A 20,670-nucleotide genomic window follows, 5' to 3' on the forward strand; every position below is an offset into this window, starting at 1 on the left:
TTCAGCTTCTATAGCCTACCTGAGTTGGAAACGGAGCATTTGAGTCACGTGCAAAACTGACGCAACGAGTGACTGGATCTAAAACCTTCAGATGACACACAGCTCATAATTTCGTCTTTGTAAGTACGAAAAGCACACATGAAAACACGTAACAGTTTCTGTCCCAAAAGTTGTCGCTGTATAATAATAATTATGTACTTAAATTAGTTGCCTTTAAATTCTCGGTCAAACAAACAAACAAAGAAGAGTGACAGTGACCTGACAGACTTGTCTAGCGGTTCCGATCACCGAAAGTGAGGTTGTGAGTCCTGAACCTGTACAGGTGTGAGTTAGGTTATAGAATGCGGTTGTCACTCTCATAAATAACCGAACTCTGTGTGAACTTAACTGTATAAATTTGGGGCAGCTGTGCCCTTATGGTTAGAGAGTTGGACTTGTAACCCAAAGGTCATAGGTTTGAGTCTCAGTACCGGCAGGAAATGTAGGTGGGGGGAGTGAATGACCAGCGCTCTCTTTCCACATTACCCACAACTGAGGTGCTCCTTGAGCAAGGCACCGAACCCTCAGTTGCTCCCTGGGCGCTGCAGCAAAAATGGCTGCCCACTGCTTCGGGTGTGTGTTCATGGTGTGTGTGTTCACTACTCACTGCTGTGTGTGTGCACTTGGATTGGGTGAAATGCAAAGCACAAATACTTAACTACATATCACATCACGTTATAAAGCACACAAATACAGGACTGACAGCCTTTTTTTTTTTCCTGCTGTGTGAACGTCACCCATGTTTTCTAGAAAGTGCAGCAGTAACCTTTTCAAATGAAATAATAATAATACAAAAACAGATATTCAGATATTCAGGCACAAATTGCATCATTTCTTGAGAATGCCACACAATAGACCTTATATATCATTTCAATAAATAAAGCCAAAATAAAATCTCATGAGGACTTTCATAAATGAGAGACCATTTGGAGCCATCTGGTTATGTGGCAACATTAATGGCAGACATTAATGTGTTTTTCTTTTCTTTCTTTTCTTTTTTTTACTTTGACAGAGCACAACACAAAAAGAAGAGTAACCTTTTTACTTTGACCAAATCTGTTTCTAAGAAACAATTTTCTCTTCCAATCTTGCCCAAAAAGATAAGCAAATAGACATCTGTCCCTTTACAATAAGTCTGAATTTTCACACAAACAAAAAAGTATAATTGTATTGCCCTGTTTTTTTGGACATGTACCATGGTTAAACATGGTATTATTTCAAGCACCTTGGAGTACCATGGTAATGTACAGTATGTTGGTATCATCACAGTACTTATTTTCTTAGGGCAGCTTGACCAGTATAATTATATAATTTAATTATATAATTGAAGTATTTCCACCAAATATGTTTGCATGCAGTAGATTTTCTTCCGCTAAATTGTCAATGTAAACAACAGATGGAGATATTATCATTCTCTCAACTAATCATAATTCATAGCCACAGCACCTGAGCTCTCTTATTCTCTCTCATATATCACTGCATCTGTCTCTGAGATAATTCTACAAGACAGAAGATGAAGAAAGAGACACAAAACAGACAGGAAAGGAAAATGTCCCCCCTCCCCCCTTAAAACTATGCTCTTTTTCTGTCTGACCTATACTCGAAGAGATGTGTATTAGCCTGTGTGTAGTATTTAATATAAATCAGTCTGGATGGGGACAGCTCATAAACACAGCTTAGCATTAAAAGAGTGCATGACTGTGAGGACGTGTCGTGATTCCTCGTTTTCACCACCTCGTTCATCTGCGTGGAGGGTTAAACAGATCGCTCTTTTAATTGGAGCCAGTCTATAAATCTGCACTTTGTCATAACAGACATGTTGAACACGGACACTCCGCCAAAAACTGTCTCCTCACACCTCGGTGAGTGTCACGCTGTCAGCTTTTAGCTCAGTGTTTTCACAGGAGAAGACTTATTTGGATCCGCACACGTAAGACCCAACAAAGGAACACAAACACACACATGCAAGGCAAAAGTAAACAAGCTTCAACACAGATACGAAGCCAAGAGGCATCTAAAAGGCAGACATGTTCATGGTTTAATATCAAACAGCAAAGAGGGTTTTATTTGTGGAAGACCAAATATTCTGAAATCAAGAGTTTTCCACTTAAACTTTGAACTTGATATGTAAATAGAGCAGAGCGTGTTTCAGGCCATGTGTTTCAGCTCAGACACACTGCTCACGTTCGTTGAATAGCTTTCTGTGCTCTCACACAATAACTAGGCACTGTGTGTGAAGTTCTTGTTTGTTGTCAGTCAGTGAACCATTTACTTTGCAGAAATCACAAAGACAATGTGAGAGGCTTTATAATGAAATTGTCTTTGGTCGCTCATAAAACACCTGAACAGGAAAGTGGGACAGGAGAAGAGTGTTGCTGGGCTTTGAGCCTGGGTAAACATGGCTTTTAAGAGCCCTCGTGTTTACTTCTGAAGTCTCCTGACTGCTTAATGAGATCAAGCTTACAATGTACTATTGTTTTAGTGACTACAAATTGTTCCTATATGATATCATACAGAATCGTAGCGTGCCTATTTTCAGCTGCATAAAACAACCAAATCAGATGTCCTGGATGTAATAATATTATTTATGGAGAGAAAGGAAAGAAAATTAATTATAATATAATATAAAACAGATTACCGGAGTGTTTGGGAATGTTTCTTTTAAGATTATTGCATTACTCCTCAAGTTACTAATTGCATCATCACTTTTTATGGAAAGTAGCAGGATAATTTTTTTGCATAACTTTTTGCATTGTAAAGTGTGTGGATTGGCTCGTTCTCTAGAGACATCTTTACACAGCAGTTTGGACATATATGCTCTACTGTGTATATATAGACTTCAGCCAGTATTAAAGATTTTGCACCAAATTAAATTCAGGCTATCTATAATTAATCACAATTAATTGTATTTATCGGTATTTGTTGAGAATTGTGTATATCAAAATGTACTTTTATTATTTTTAATGAATCACTGAACATGTTAAATTGACAGCCCTACTGTAGAGTATGAAAAATAATGCCATTACTCCCAGCACTGGTCAAAGGCATGGGAAAAGACTTGTCATTAGTCATTAACCTTTGCTAACGTATGCCTCTGCACCTCTGCCCCTCTGCTCAATTCTGATCAATTGCTATTATACTGTCAATTACAAGCACTGCCATAAGAAGAAAACAAAGATCAGATCGATACTTCAGAGTTTTATGTTTGCCCAAGAGAATTATCTATTTGAGTGTGATTTTTCATTCGGTGGCCACAAACGTGTTATAACATCCTGTTTCGGCTCACACTGATATTGACACCAAATATGTGCCCAAATATGGTTAGTGGATACAATTTCTACTGTATTGTTGGGCAAACAGAGTGTGTGTGGGTGTGATCGAGAAAGAGAGGAAGAAAAAAAAAGTGCATTTTTTATTTTATTAGGTTATTTTGTTTTTGTAAGTCAGAATGAAAGAAAAAAGAGCTGGGCCAGCGAGATAGAAAAGAAAGAGGGAAATGAGAAAATAGACTTCAATTATCTATTAGAGAGGTTATTGGCCAGAGAAGATTACATTACCTACTCTTTTGGCGAGCTCATTCTCTTTGCACCCGAGAGGCCACCATCTAATGAGGAGGGTTAGCATTTAGGCATGGCTATAGCCTCTTACCCATGATGCCTTTTAATACACAAAGCAATCTCACTCTAAAGCTCTCAAAACTTCACTGCAAAACACACAAAGAGGGATATAATTCATGCTTTTCAGCACGTACCTCACTCTATTGCACAACTAATGAAGATGGCACACACATACACGCATGGAAATGAGAACTACTGAGACAAAAACAATCTTCTTGTCCAGGTTTTCAAAGCAGCAGGCAGAGAAGCGGAATCACGTTGGCTGTCTGTGACTTTGTGCGAGAGATAGACCAGGTTATGAAACACAGACTAGAAAAGGATACAAAGGAGACCGAGATATAGAAGGAAAACTGGACGAGGAACGAGAGGGAGAGAGCGAGCTGGATGCCAGAGGTTCTCCGATTTCATCCACAGCAATCCAAACCACAAGCCCTCGAGTTCTACTCCCCGACACGGCACTGCCTGCCAGCATTCACCACACTTAGCCACATCCCACACCAACCAGCCCAATGCCCTGACCGCCTACACCACTACGTTCACGGATTTAGGAGGAGCCGTAGTTCTCTAGTAACTCAAATATTTTGTGGGCTGATCTGAAAAAGCAGGGTTGTGAGAGGTTCTTTGCTTGTTCAGAGGGGAAGTGTGCAAGACCAAGTGAAACGGATCACACAAACGGGTCAGCTGGACTGCACTGAGAGGTTGAAAGCTCTTCGCAGACAGTTCACTATCAATCTGGGCTCAATGTTTGGAGAGGAAAGGGAAAACAGAGGGTGTGTGTGTGTGTGTGTGTGTGTGTGTGTGTGTGTGTGTGTGTGTGCGCGTGCGCATGTGCGTGTGCGTGTGCGTGCATGAACACGGCAACAATCTTAAAGGGATAGTTCACCCGAAAATGAAAATTGTCATTAACTCCCGCTCATGTCGTTTTAAACCAGTATACATTTCTTCTACAGAACACAAAGATATTTAAAAGTGTTTTTTTATCGTAAAGAAAAAAAACACTAGACATTTGCTTTTGTGTTCTGTAGAAAAAAGAACATCATACATGTTTGGAATGACATGAGGGTGAGTAAATGATGACAGAATGTTCATTTTTGGGTGAGCTATCCCTTTAATACTGCTAATGAAAGATTCAATAATGCAGTGCAATAACAATGATCATATCTCCAGGGTGATTCGTGTGATGGTACTTTGGTGCATTGAGTTGGTTGCAGGAATAAATGGGGGGTGAAATAATACGCTGAAATCTGAGTTGAGACGTCTTCGAGTTTGAAAAGATGCCTCGGGGCCAAACGAAAGAAGCAACCAAATAAAAGAAGGCAAAGTGCTGGATCTTATTGAGTTGTTTTTCATTAAGGCCTGATGCTTAAAGAATTACTTCATTGACTTCAGTGCTGATCAAATATTTGTGTTTCAGAGATGTACGAAATATTTCTTAGATTAAAAAAATGTTGTGGTAGAGGATAGCAAGAGTATTATTGGAAGACCGGACAAGTCCATTGATCGACATAGTGAGCAAGTTGATTTGACCTCCACAGGGCCTAATAAGCCAGAGCTTACCCAAATTAAACAATCATTAAAGGTACTAGTCATCAGAAAGTTGAAATGTTCATCAGACCTTTTTTTTTTCAACAGCAAGGAAACAGGATTTAATTAAAGAGACTTCAGTCTTCCCTAATATGAAAGCTGTTTATAGACTAGTTAAATTTACATTCACATTTATTCGTTTAGCAGATGCTTTTATTCAAAGCGACTTACAAACGAGGACAACAACTGAAGTGATTCATCTTAAGGAGGCAGTACAAAGTTTCACGGATGGAATAGAGATAAAAGTGAGATTCAGTGAAACAAATCTGATTTTTCTCTCTCTCTCTCTCACAAGAAACATTCATTTCATTGAGAAAGTGCCTTCAGATGCTCGTGGAATGTTTGGGAAGATCATCAGTTATGGTATATGCATTGTAATGGGCAAACAATGTTATCAATAGCTTTTCTTCTGAAAAAAAAACAAAAAGTTAGATTGCCCTCACAGTAATTGTGGACACTCTGGAGTGCACATAAACCTTAGTCCAGACCACAGTATTCAAGTGCTTTTGGGTGCATTTCCTTGGTATGCTCTCAAAGTTTTGAAAAACATCTCTCACAGTAATCAAGCAAATTGAACTCTGATGTCAAATAGCCTCAGTCTACACCGAAAGGTCATACTGGATGCTTGAAACCCTTGTATGACTGATTGGGGAAGTTGTAAAAAGCTCTCATGGCAATAATGCACCTGTATGGTGAAAGCAAATTGTGAAAGTAAATAGCATAATAGCGTAGACCTCTGCATGTGTTGTTTTCCCACGGCGGTGCAAGAGGGCTAAAAGGTAGTGTGCAATTGATTTCATGCTTCTTAGAGAACGCACACACTTGTCTTTGACGCCTGGGAGCATTGTAATGCTTCTAAACAGTTGAATTAGTATGAATTGAGTGCCCTGGACTGAGCTTTCACTGTTATGATAACTGTATGTGGATTTGTTTGGCTGCAGTTATTATGTAGATGACTGTGCTGGACAACAAGACGGCCAAAGTGGCCCTGTAAAGGAATGGACTGAGCTGACGAAAAGAAGGAAGCTTTAGTCTGAGTCGGCAGAGATAAAAGCAAAGAGGAGATTCTCTCCAAACTACGTGCTATTATGAAAAATGCATCCAATCCTTATGCATGACACACTGCTTAGACAAAAGATGCTCTTCAGCAATAGACTGATTACACCAAGGTGTCTGAAAGAGAAATGCATGAAATCTGTTTCTTCGTATGGCCATCAGATTTTAGAGCACAAAGCAGGTCAGCGTCAATGTCTGAGGTCGGCAGTGGTGGACAGTAACGGAGTAGTTTTACTTCGTTACTGTCCTTAAGTACATTTTTCAAGTATCTGTACTTTACTGCAGTAGTTTTATTTTGAGTAACTTTTACTTCAGTGTCTCAATGTTTTAGGTAAAAAAACGAAACATTAAAATAACACAGACTAAATAAAATAACTCATGCACGTTCATATTACCCGCTGCCGTAACGTTTAAATAAAGTTTTTATTAAAATGCTACGCATTTAGCCTTATGTGAGTCTGTTTTTATATATTGTTTATCAGCACACATAGCCTTAGTTACTATGTATCTGGATCAACTAGCCAAGTAGACAAATATATGTATATATGTATATATATATAAATATATACAGTATATGTTTATTCATAACCATGCTGAACATAAGTCAATGTTAGCTGATGCTAACTGTCTAGCTAACGAGCTGATGCCCTCTGGGGGCATTTGGCCAGGGTGTTTTTACACCACAGACAAGGTTTGAGAAGAAAAAAATCATTATGAAAATCTAATTATATTTTCCTTATTATATTCATTATTTCCTTATTGGTTATTTTGGGAAAATCCCAGGTATTTTGAGCAGTAGGATTATAAAAAAATATATGCTATTAATATGCTAATTAAATTATAAAAGTAGCCTATATAAAACTGCAAAGTAAACATTCATCTATCGGTACTTTTTACTTAAGTACATCAAAAATCAAGTACTTTTGTACTTTCACTCGAGTAAAATTGAAAACCGAGTACTTTTACTGGAGTAATATTTTATTATACGGATCTGTACTTTTACCGAAGTACTTGATTTGTGTACTTCGTCCACCACTGCATTTTGGTTCACTGTTCCTTGTTGGTGGAATGATCTTCCCGACCCTGTCTGGAACAATGAATCCCTGCCAGTATTCAAGAGACTGCTGAAAACTCATCACTTCTGTGAGCACTTAACTGCATCTTAATTAAACAAAATTATGCTTTCACTTTCCCAGAATTCTTCCCTATTCTAGCTTGTTCTATCCTATATGATGCATAAAACGCTGTGTTTCGAGCTCTTGTGTTATTTGCCTCTTTATGATGTATCACTTCTTGTATTCCTCATTTGTAAGTCACTTTAGATAAAAGCGTCTCCTAAATGAGTAAATGTAAATGTAGGTCAGTTACAGTATTTGGATACTTAAGTCACACTTAATGAATCAATGTCATCGGATCAGATAATAAAATATCAAACCAGCAAACAGATTATGCTTTTATCAGAACTAACATCACTTTCTGAGCCATTTTTGCAATTACTTTTAGCTGACTTCTGTTCTTAATGTAATTTTTAAGTGTATGTGTATGAAGTCATTTTGCCCAACACAGTCTTGCATTTCATAGCTATATTACATTTTGGTGAACTGATGGATAAGTTGTATGAATACATACACCTTTTCAAACAATCCTCTTATGCCCTACTGGGTGTTTGGTTTAGAGTTGGACCTTCATGCCTTTTCTAAAAATCTTTCAATAAAATCATTCAAATTCATATGAAATTGCCACCTCGTAAAATAATTACATTGTCTCATGAGATCAGGTTGGCTTGCTCCAAGTACACATAGGTGTCTAGCTCAATACCACGGGTGTAGTTCATCATGTTAACTATGAACATGTTGCAATATGCTTTGTCAACTAAAAAGTGTCTAAATCGTTTTTGTCTTCATTTTAAGCTGTATATCTATTGGCTTAATTTTTTTTTTTAAACCTAGTTGGCTAGTTGATATTTTGTTATGCACTGACATTAATTCATTTAATTTAAATTAAATACATTTAAAGTGCAACTAAAATACATTTCTAACTTTTAGTATACTGAACACGGGCACCAAATCAAGCTATTTAAAGCTATTAATTTAAAGCTGAAGTGTGTATTTTTTATGTTTTTTTTTTTCCTTGAGTTATATATATGCAGAAAATGTTAACACTGGCTGAACCAGTGGTGTGAGTGTGGAGGTCGGAATATGTGGTTGTCTGACCAATCATAATCTTTTTTTCTTTCATATGCTGCAACGTGATATAATTCTGCTTGATGCTAAAGTTAGCAACTACCTTACTTAATAAGCAGCATATTAGGAGTTTATGGGGCAAAAGTCATATTTAATAATTACGGTCACACCTTAAAGTGTGACCATATTTATTTGCCTCTTAATAACCTATGCTTTAATTCCTGCCCTGTACAAGAAGCAGAAACAGGTTTTGGAGAGTTTGCTTAATTTATATATAAACTAAATAGTCATATGCAGGCCCGGATTAAGAACACATAGGGCCCTGGGGCTATAGCAAACCCAAGGGCCCCCCTTCATAGTAACCTATCTTGGTGCCACAACGTTTTCTACAACAGGAATCTTTTTTTTTTTTATCCAGTCTCCAACACACAGAGATACAATGTGTATGCACACTAAATATTCCAGGCTACAACACATTAAAATAATAAATACATTAACACCAGATATATGAAGTCAAAGCAAACAGGTTTCCAGAAGCAGCAACAACTTTTGAGCATATACAGCTCCCTTAAGGAGTTTACTTTAAATAGTTTTATTATTAAAAAGGTCTTCTTTCTGGCCCTGGAAGAGGAGAATCATCTGGGCTGGACTGGTGCTAAAATTCAGCCCATCTGGCCCACACAGTCCCCCATAAATGTTTTGCTGGGGTTAGGGCAATTGGAATAAATTATTTATTAATAAATAACGGACGAAAACAAATGATATTTTTGAATACTTAAAATGCATTTAACAATATTAATATTCCATTATATTGCAGACTCTTAATTATTGAATTCATATTTTTCTGCAATTAAAGTTTATTAGAACTATTATAACCTTTGTGGTTGCCCTAATGAAAAGCTGATTCTTGAATCCAGAGTTAACTATAGAATAGTAAACCTTTATAAAATTGACTTATTGCCTTTATTTGAACCAATATTTAATAGGCTATAAGTATCCTATTACAATTTCCGTGACATTAATAATAAATATCATTAACCGTATTTCTACAGTGTCAGTAAATGCATGTTAAATAGCCTAGGTCTGGTGCTGGGTCGGTGCTATTCAATCTGGTTTCTACTAGCTTCACCACAGAGAATTTACTGTTCAAATATAAGTGTCTTGTGTGGAGTTCAAATGGGCAAGCGCTGCTTATTATCACTTCAATAGAGCGGCGAAAGGGTCGAGCTACAGTCGCGGGTGGGAGACACCGGTCTGGTTTGGGCCAGCTGTTCTCTTGCGCTGCGCGGTTTAATCAGGTAACTTAGCGCCGTTTCATCACTTGGCTTTTAGTGTTTGTTTCCCGTGCACTACAGTAAAGCCAAGGCGATTAAAAGATACCCGCAACTCTAGTGTAAACGAGTACAAAGACATTTTTTATCGCTCATATATTTTGGACTGAAATAGCGCAGACACTAATATGTGGGGGCGTGGTGGGATTTCGGCAATCGGCACACCGGGAAAAGCCCGGGTGCTCCCGATGGCCAATCAACTCTAGGTCTAATTTTCCTTTCCTCCACAGCTAATCACGTCGGGCCCCCTCAATCCGCGGGCCCTGGGGCTTCATCCCCGCCTAGCCCTTATGTTAATCTGGCCCTGCCTATATGGGTGGCTCTCGCTTCTGACTGTCCAGATCTTTAGACATCCAGTAATTTCACACCTCTATAGAACATGGTGATGCACACAGACATTTTTGACCTTGATGAGTGCTCCCTGTTCCCTCTTTCAGCCCTAATACCCAGTCTGGTTAACCCTACCTGTCACCACCAGCCAATGTCATCTGATACTAATTGAATCCCCAGATCTACCATTCGGACCAGTTCCAGCACTGTGGGCCTCTGTGAATATCCTCACATCCATCTCTCTGCCTTTCAGTTTGTATACTCGGCCTCCAATGTGCCTCTCTAGGTGGCAGGACGGCAGGGCTTCCTGACCGGACCCTTTGAAGGTCCAGGAAAGACAGATTACCTGTCCGAGCTCCAGGATGTGTGTGTTTGATGTTGGGTGCTCGCTGGAGTGTTTGCTGACATTGCAAAGAGGCCAAAGATGTCTCAGGGTCTTTTGTTTTCCACCTTTCAACACCAGGTTCAGTTCATTTTCCAGAGCATTTCTGGAGCAGACAGATGCATTGGCATGACATTATTTGGGTCAATACTATGTGCCTTACACATGGTTGGTTTGAATTGGTCGGTTAATAATATTTTTTGTCTAATGAAAATATCCTTCACATTTATTCAGTAATTTGTCATATCAATACAAAATGACATCATCAAGGCGACAAAATTCTAAACCAAACATTTTCAATAGTAATTTAAACATCACTGTAAAAAAAAAACTGAAACTGTAAATAAAACAAGAAAATGTTGTTTAATTCTTTCTACTTCATGTTTGATTTAACTTGTTTCTTGCATTTCTTTGTAATTATTTGTGAAATTTATTAGCAATTTCTGAGTGGAAATAGTTACATCACAATTTATTTTTCAGTACGTTGTTACAGAAAGAGCAAATCTTACTATGACGGGATATATTTGAAACAATCCTATTCGTTCTAGATTTTTTTATAATCATTGATAATATTTTGTGCCATTTTTTAATCCTTAGATTCTGATAACAGTATGTCTTAAATAAAATCAATTAGTTTCTCTTCATGTCTAATTATTTGTTACAGCTCTAAAACATGAGATTTAGTGATTAGCTGCCAGAGATCGATGCGTTTGATCTCCTGGGCTTATTATTTCCTGAGATGAGCTGGTTGAAGACGTTTGTGTCAGACTAGACAGAATCAAGCAGAACAAACAGTAGCATGTGGGTAAAGTGAGATTTTTAGTAGGAGACAGACTGTGCTCACCCAGCCCCAGCTCAGTGCACAATCCTCTGGGACACAGCTCACGGGCCTTTGAAGTTCTCCTTTCTTTTTTCTACCCTTCCACTTGCTAGACCTGACAGCTGTCTTAATGAAGACATACGCTCCCAAGTCAGCCAGGCCTCTGAGGAGAGGAGGAGGGTGAGGCGGAGATGCAGACAGAGAGAGAGAGAGAGAGAGAGAAATGCAGAAAGACGCAGAAGGAAAAGCAGTAGAGGTAGAAAGAGAGATAGAGTCTCGCGCAGACATCTGTCAGGACAGGGCTTAGGCTGTGTAAAGACACTGTGCTAAAGCTTCCTGGGGAAATAATCCATTTGTTTTTTTTGCCCCTGGGCAAAACACAGTTTTGGGGCATTTCTCTGACTCTACATCTCAATTTCGGAATTTCACTGCACTTCAGGGCTCTTCTTGTATCGGCACATTCTCCCTTGCTCCTTTTCCCAGCATTCTCGCTTTTTTTTTCTCTTATTTCCTGTATTGTAAAATCCCACTTGCCTTGTCTGTAGCCATTTACGTTCTCTTTTCTTTACATCTATTGCCTCATGCCCTCCTCATATCAACAATGACTCTGTTTATACCATGATATTAAAGGGGATAGCCCAACCAAAATTGAAAATTCTGTCATCATTTACTCACCCTCATATTGCTTCAAACCTGAATGAATTTCTTAAACTAAACACAAAAGAAGATATTTTGAAGAATGTTGATAACTAAACAGTTGCAGTTCCCATCGACTTTGACTCTATGGACAATGAAAGACAATAGGAACCAAAACTGTTTAGTTACCAACATTCTTCAAAATATCTTATTTGGTGTTCAGCAGAAGAAAGACATTCTTGGAATGACATGAGGGTGAGTAAATGATGACAGAATTTTCACTTTTGGGTGGACTATCCATTTAACATCTGTCTTGGGTAATCTGGTCACAAATGGTCGAAAATAAAAATAAAAAATCTTCACAGAACGTGTTCATGCAGGACTAAAATAGTAGGCTAAATCGTGCGCACGATTTACTAATTCATGCCCTCGATTTATAAATTGTGTGCACGATTTACTAATTCGTTCCCTCGATTTGCTAAGTCATGCACACGATTTATAAATCGAGAGAACTAATTGGTCAATTGTGCGCACGATTTAGCAAATCGAGGGAACGAAATAATAATCGTGTGCATGTTTTAGTACATCGAGGGAACGAATTAGTAAATCGTGCACACGATTTATTTATTTTTTCTTGCATGTCATGTGCAGGGCGCCGTAATGCTGTTATGCAGTATTGAGTGACAATTCTCTTTGGATGAATAAATGTATGAATGGATAAAAACTGAGCATTTTGTTAAAAGTCAATTTCATAGAGACTACCTTTGAGGGAAAAATATTTTTAATTTAATTAAATAGTTAATATATTTATTTTACGTTTTGTTCTTTATTGAAAAAGTAGACATGACAGTGGGACTTTTCAGTTTTGAATTTGTCATTTTTTACTTTCCTCTGTATTGTGTCTTTTGCTATTTTAAACAGCATCGTTTCAGGCGTTAAACCATTTGGCACCGTACAACGCCAATGACAAATTATCAGAAAGTGTTCCACTTTACCTGTATTCAAGTGATGTATGTTATTATGAAATTAAGGACCATCCCTTCAAAATCCAGACACAAAAATCCAGTCACAGGAAGTGCATTTGAGACTTAATGTAAATAACTGGTGTAAACAATGAGGTCTGTGGCTGGCAGCAAAAAGCATTTCTGTCTGAGTCATAGCCTCGTGGGCAAGTGCTCTGGCATACACTGCAGCACTTCGGGCAAGTCTTGGCTCAAGGTCCTTTCTTTCCCATCCATATTCCCCTCTCACTTCCCCCAGTGTTTCCTGTCTACCCTTGCGCTGTCCTAAAAAAATATTAAAAGCAAAACAATAATTATTAAAAGCATCTTTCTCCATTCTAAATGAGACATGCTGAGAGAGTAAAACATTTGCAAGCAATAGTATTTCATTTTATTATAGATGTTTATTAGTGCACGACTGTTTGCTTAGAGGGCCCTTAAAAGCCTGTAATAAATTAATATTTTTCCCCATGTTCATGGACAATGATGGTATCTTGAGGTGGTCAACAATAAATGCTAACACTTAACTTTCTCTAGGTACACTCTTAAAAATAAAGGTGCTTCACGATGCCATAGAAGAACCTTTTTGTCTAAATGGTTCCATAAATAACCTTTAACATCTGAAGAACCTTGCTGTTTGACAAAAGGTTCTTTGTGGCAAAAGAAGGTTCTTCAGATTACAAAAAGGTAAGAAAGAGATAGTTCTTTAAAGAACCTTTGACTGAATGGTTCTTTGTGGAAACAAAAATGGTTCTTCTTTGGCATCGCTTGAAGAACCTTTTGAAGCACCTTTATTTTTAAGAGTGTATTACAGACCTCCTTGGTCTCGATTGACCACTTGACCACCGTGATGGGACCATCTCAAGACAGATGTTAATACCAGGTGTAAAGAGGGCCAATATAATCTCTTCCTTCTGTTCTTCTTCATCTCTGTTTCTCTCTTTCTCCATCTGCTGGTGTTTGATGTGGAGGTGTAATCAGTTGTCTGTTGTTGCTGAGGGGTTTCATCTACCTCTCTTTCTGTCTCTTTTCTTTTTGCACCATTTTCTTACATAACCTGTCTATGATGGTGAGCCCAGCACTCAAATTCTCCTACCTCCTGTAACTGGAACAGATGTTCTTACAAGCTGGAAAAGGTTCCCATAATCCTTGTTTCTGAAGATCTGAACTGTTCTGTCTTCAGCAATTTTAATTTGCAAGGAGTCACAGAACTATCCAGAGAACATATTAACACACTGCGCAATCATGGTAATGAGATATTTTTAGGCCATCTTCGAAGACAGTCAGAAATATTCTTTTTTTATATACCACATTATTATTTTATAGTATGCAATTTGTTACCTATTAAGTTTGGTAGCACACTGAATGATGAAGCTGTTATTGTATGTGATAAATCACTGTCAGATTGAATATATTGATTTTATTTTTTTTATTTTTTTTGAATTTCAGCAACAGAGGGATATTATTTTTAAAAGTACATACATTTGTGGTGTAACTGTCATATTTTAAATAGACATTAGTGTCTCAAAGCATTTGTCTGATTGTCATGATTTTATGGCAGGATTCTGAAAGAAATCAGACGTCAAATATTTACACAAAGTGAGACACAAACCAAATTGTCTGAATCGGTTTACTTTAGGATGTCATAATGCAGTGATTCCAGACAGATTTAGATTTTGCTTTGCTTATAAATCTATTAAACTTACAACATAGAAACCTATACAGAGTGTGTAAGATTTGTCAGTATGTTTTCATTAATGCTAAATAATTTGTCTTTCTTGTGGGATTTAAACCTGAGAGTTGAAAGTGTCTGGATGGAAAAGCAAAAGAGTTAGAAGAGAAACAGAAATGATAAAAAGATGAAAGGGAAAGAGAGAAAGAGATGCTCCAAGGTGACAGAGAACGTATTGATCAGCTTGTCGAGAGTCTGGTTTTGAGAGCGAGGCCTTTGCCACTGACATTAACCTTGCTGCTCTGACACCAGTAATGGCTAATGCCTGCTGAGACATGATTGATCTAAAGCTGTCCTCCTGCACAAGCTCAAATACACACACACACACCCACACACACAGCCTCACATCATGATGTCAAGTGGTAACAGAATGAATCTGGTGACAGGAGAAATGACTGGTCCATACTGACAGCAGTCTAACCGGTCACTCAATGATCAGTTGAAATATTGTTCATTAAAGGAATAGTTCACCCCCAAAAAATGAAAGAATGTTGTTCCAAACCTGTTTTGAATAATATCCTGGTCACACTTTTTAATACAATGAACATAAAAGTGATTTATATGACTTGTGTGCTGTATTCCATGTCTTCTGAAGCATACAATAGAATTTTCTTTGTGTAAACATCGTCATATTCATGACAACAATGTATGATTCATGAATGAATCATTTTGAACCAGATCTTTTCAATCAATTGTTTGGTCTGGTTCACAAAACCAGTTTAAATAATTCGCTCAAATATCAGGCTGGTTTGATTTTTCAGTTCAACTCCTACACTCAATGATCTCAGCAGTTAATAGCCCTCTAAAAGGAAAGGTAAATATTTTTCTAATTTCAAGTATTAATATAAATCAAACCAAATCTTAATATATACAATAAAAACCCAAAATACAATAACAAAATATAGCCTAAGTAGTCTAACTTGTAGTAGCTCTTGAATCTTATATGCAAAGTCAGATATTACTTTTTTTTTCTTTTTTTTTTTAACTTTCTGTTTATCACACTTAAACACAAAGTTAATCATATAGTTTCAGAAGACTTGGAATATAGCAGACTTGGAATAGTCATATGCACCACTTTTATTATACTTTTATGTGTCCTTTCTAACGTTTGAAGTCTCCATTGTCATTGTATTCATTTCAACTGCATGGAAAAAAGCGACTGGTATTATTAAATAAGAATTTTGTTTTATGTTCCACTGACAAAAAGTCATACAAGTTTGGAATGACATGAGGTCAAGTAAATGATTTTAGGTGAACTAATCCTTTAATTTACCACAGCCCTGACAGTCTTGTTCTGCCCTAACAGATGAGACTGGGTGACCTTTCCTGCAGTAATCTACTCTTCTATTCATCTGGAAAAAGGGAGTGGATTTTTTCAAGATGTTCTCCTCTAACAGTAAAAGCAGGTAAGGAATTTTCTTCAGCGGGTGAAGTGTTGAGATGCAGGTCACATTCGAATGTACAGAAGAGTACGTGAATTCCGGGGCTTCCAGACAATGGGGCCACTGTTGAGATGAAGCTCTTTCACATGGCCCGGGCGGGGCAGAAGGGAGGGGCCTGAAGGTGCACTGACAGCTCATGTCATCCCACCCCTGTCTGCATTTATTTTTTAGAGTAATTTCAGCATGGTGGAGGCAGGATGGTGATGCTCGCAGACGCACAAACTCAAGCTTAACTTGAGTGCCAGCACCTTAGCTGATATCCACACCACAATCCAATTGAAATTTGTTGGTGTGGAACTCCACCCCCCAAAAAACAGATTGTTTTTTTTATTTTTTTTTTAGCATTCAAAGCCTGCAGACATATACACATACAGTAGGTAGTCAACCAGAATGAGCCTTACCATCTATAAGGGCCAGTGGCTGTGACTAAGCCTGTATGGAATCTGGAATCCACAGAAAGTTCTGCAGACCTCCATGAATTCAACACCTGTCATTCAACAAAAAAAGACAGATGTGGTATGTTTATTTATATTCTGACTAATTTTAAAATGATTCAGCTAATTAGGACTTGCTTAGACAGCAAAAATGAAATTGTTTTGGGGTCAGTCCAACTTAAATCAATTTAGTTTTTAGAGGTCTGAGCAAGAAAAACAAAAATTACAAGTCTGATTGATAATGCATCTTAGTCCAATATTTCATGTATTTTTTGTCTATTGTTGTGAAACGGGTGCAATGTTAAACATGCAATGGCTTCATTAAAACGTGTTTTGTTTTTTTGCTTTTGCTACGCTGTGAATGTGTTCATAATTCGGATTCTACCCTCATGAAAAACATTGTCAATGGCAAAATTTTCTTTTATTTAGCAAGGAAGTATTAAATTGATCAAAAGTGACAGTTAGGATATTTTTAATGTTACAAATATCTATAATGTTTATTTCAAATTTTATTTCAAATAAATGCTGTTCTTTAGAATTTTCTATTCATCAAAGAATCCAAAAATGTATTGAAGTTTCCACAAAAATAAACCCCCCAACTGCTCAGCAAAAAATGGCTGCCCACTGCTCCGGGTGTGTGTGTGTGTGTGTGTGTGTGTGTGTGTGCCTGGAATATTTAAGCGGGTCAGTACAGGGTGAAACCACTAGGTCACCCACCACAGTTTATTCAGTTTTGCCATCATCCATATCATCTCTGTCTGTGAAGCAGCTCATCCCTCCTGAACTCCCTGTTTGGAACATTCCTGCAGCGCCAGTGTGTTTATGTGTTTTGAAAGGTCTCCTGGTTATGAGTGACCTGGAGTTAAAGAGCCGAGAATCTGTTGGAGACCTGTTCTCTGTAAAGACAAACAGTCCATTTTCAGAGCACCTCGGGTTTGGGTCACATGTCATGACGTTGATCTGACACACCATGTCAAATGTTAGACTTGTTGAAACTCTTCTATGTTGTGCCTGAAGGAATCTAAACAGAATTTCACGCTCAAAGTAAAACATTTTGTGAGTTTTGACTCTCTGGATAAGTCTGAAGGTTTGTTAGTCTTGTTTAACTGCGTGGCATAGGGTTACTTGTAGCAGGAGTGATTAGGTTTCTCCACAAGTGGATCAATCAGACCTGACCCTCAGAACACTTGGCTAGTTGCCTTGCTGCTTCCTTTTGGTGCAGTCAAACAACAAAATGAAGTAAAGAAACACTGATAGATTTATTAACTCTGATTTCACACATTTCACTGATTTAGATGCAATGTAAGATCATTATTTCAGTTTTTGCCAGGATTGTTGAAAAGTTTCAAAGTGGTGAATACAGATGATGTACTATGATGGATCTATGGAATTTAAAGGAATAGTTCACCCAAAAATAAAAATTCTGTCATCATTTACTAATGTACTTATGACACAAAATAAACCATTTTGAAATTTTTTTGGTTTTTGGCAAACTGGGCTCAGTGGAAAACATGCCTGAAAATGTGTTGCTTCTTGTACATTTTATGTTGCTTCTTGTATGCGAAAGTGAAATGTCCAGTGGCTGGTGCTAAAAGTGCTTTCAGTTTTATCCAGAAGATTGAATGTGAATCTGGCAATGTTTATTTATAGGTGCTGTATGTATTGCAACAGTTCAGAAATGAGATGTCTGGTGAGTGTCACTAAAATGTTAATGCTCTATTGTGTTTGAAAATAATGTTCCATCTACACTTAACCCTACCCTATGCCTAAGTGATAATGTTAACAAAAGCAAACGTGAGATAAGAAAGAAAAAAGATTCTGAAGAAAAAAAACTATGCCATTTTACCCTAGCTGCTTCTAAAAATCTTTGATGTCTTTTATTGTAACTCGTGTTTCACGGGAGTCATAAAAAAGAGCAATGCTGTATCAGGTGAGCAACTGAGCAAAAAAAAACATATGTTTGGATGTATGATACAACCTTAAAAATGATTACAAACCATTCAGTATGGAAAGTGTTTTGAGGTCATAACATAGTGTATAACATCTGCCTTTGTTATCATAATTTGTATGAAATGTAAACTTCTTGCTGTTTCACTGCCACTAGTGGTAATTTCAGCTAGAAACTGCAGTGACGTTTATGTAAATGTATAGGTACGTTTTTGGAGTTTTGCAAAAATGTAGGTAAAGGCATGTTTTTGTTATGAGCCTATGTTGTGTTTTGGTCCATGTCAGTGGGTCCAAAACAACACTGGACCCCACTGACTTTCATTGTATGGACAAAAAAAATTATAATAATAATAATTAATAAAAAATTTCAAAATATCTTCCACAGGGGCAAAAAAGTCATGCTGGTTTGGAGTGACATGAGGGTTAGTAAATGATGACAGAATTTTCTTTTTTGGGCGAACTATCCCATCACTTTAATCTATTTTCTTCCCTTGACTTTATTCTAATAGGAAAACACACCATGTTCATTGCAATTTCTAAAACCTCCGACATCTTCTCAGATTCAAAATTCAGTCTGCAAGATAGATTTATTTGTTGTCCAGGAAGTGGTGTCACATACGGCCTTAATGAGTTTCTCAGTAAGTAGACTCTGACAGATAACTTGTGCTTTGGTGCTCTTGACCCCAGCTGGACAGTTTCTGTCAGCTGCTGAATGACAACACTGTAAAATGGTCTGATTAGGTATTTTCAACCCCCCACAGAAGTCATCTGAAAGCATGACCAAATATGTTTGCTGAAAAGACCAGCATTGCTCGCCTGACTCATTTCCGCAACTGCGAAATGTTTATTCTGAATAGTTAATTTCAATGAACCGCTTCAAAGAAATTATTCAGGGAGTTGTTAACCCAGCCAGAAAGAAACATTTAACTTATAACTCTAAGAATACCTATTATTTTGTATAATGATATAGTTTTGCTGCAATCGATATATTGATGACACACATTAATCTCAGTACTCAAAAACTCACTCTAGTCTGATTCAGAAAGTATAGAGAGGTGGTCAGTCAGATGGCTGGGGTTCAGGACTCTGGTTCCTGATTACGGACCTATGGACTGCAGTGATCATGATCGGTGATCACATCAGTATTCTCAGACAGGGAGACACCCTTCAGCTCTTCCCCTCTGCTTTGCTGATGAAATGCTGCCATGTCTGAGGGTAATGCTGAAAGCGCAGAGAGGAGGGGACATGGTAGTTCTTTTGTAAGTGTTCGAGAAAAGACAGTGAGAAAAGAGGATAGGAAGAGAAAGAGAAACTGATCTATGCCAAATGGAATTCTAAATGAAGTTTGGGAGGAGCTCATAATCCTGTCAATCACAGCACTCACTCCTGTGATCATTCTTCTGACATCTTTCCACATCCCTAAACTCCACATTTCTATTTGTATTATATATCCAGCAATATGACAAAGTATTACACTGTTCCAGACAGTATAATATTTATTTATTTGTGTAATATTTATAGTTTAATATTTATTTGCATGAGAGGTGAGGATTTTCAATTATTTTTCATGCAGGTTACATAGTTACACCAGCAGGTGGCAGCCAGTGATTGTCTTTATGAGTGAATCTTTGAATGATTCATTCAAGTGATTCGTTCAAATACACTGATTAATTCAGGAAAGAAACAAGTGACTGGCTGCATCCGAAATCCCATACTCTCTTGAGAAGAAACTTTTCGAATAAGTAATTACTTTGCGACCACAAAAAGAGTATGTTTTATAGTGCGTGATTGTAATCTGAACGTACTGCATTTGCCATGTTATCATTGTCACGTGACCTACCAGTGTCAGTTGCGTTGCGTCACAGCCAGGGGTGTGAAGTAACGAATTACAAATACTCACGTTACAGTAATTTTGATGTAATAAAACTGCAACTCGTTAATAAACTTTTTTTTTTTTAATCCATTTTATACAGTCCGCCTTCATTTAGCAAGTGCACTTGCGCATAAACAATTTTCAAGTTCAACACTTTTTGTTCCGTTCAGTTGTGGATGCTGCTGATTCACCGAGACCGCCAGCAAAGCAAAGAGACATGCGTGTGTGTGTGTGTGTGTGTGTGTGTGTGTGAGTTTTCCTTT

The 20,670-nt window shown here is 37.6% G+C and overlaps 1 long non-coding RNA gene across 1 annotated transcript in view; it reads right to left on the reverse strand.

Moving 5' to 3' along the window:
- Nucleotides 1-615: 615 nt before the first annotated feature.
- The window catches only part of LOC107694648 (uncharacterized), a 22,692-nt gene continuing 2,637 nt past the window's right edge, over nt 616-20,670 (reverse strand). Inside the window, exons 3-4 of the long non-coding RNA XR_001634904.1 lie at nt 7,300-7,306; nt 616-692 (exon numbers count right to left, since the gene is read on the reverse strand). This is a non-coding gene — a long non-coding RNA (uncharacterized LOC107694648). The remainder of the gene's footprint in view (nt 693-7,299; nt 7,307-20,670) is intronic.

Source organism: Sinocyclocheilus anshuiensis, unplaced genomic scaffold (genome assembly GCF_001515605.1).
Source record: "Sinocyclocheilus anshuiensis isolate Anshui unplaced genomic scaffold, SAMN03320099.WGS_v1.1 scaffold1638, whole genome shotgun sequence".
Classification (NCBI taxonomy): domain Eukaryota; kingdom Metazoa; phylum Chordata; class Actinopteri; order Cypriniformes; family Cyprinidae; genus Sinocyclocheilus; species Sinocyclocheilus anshuiensis.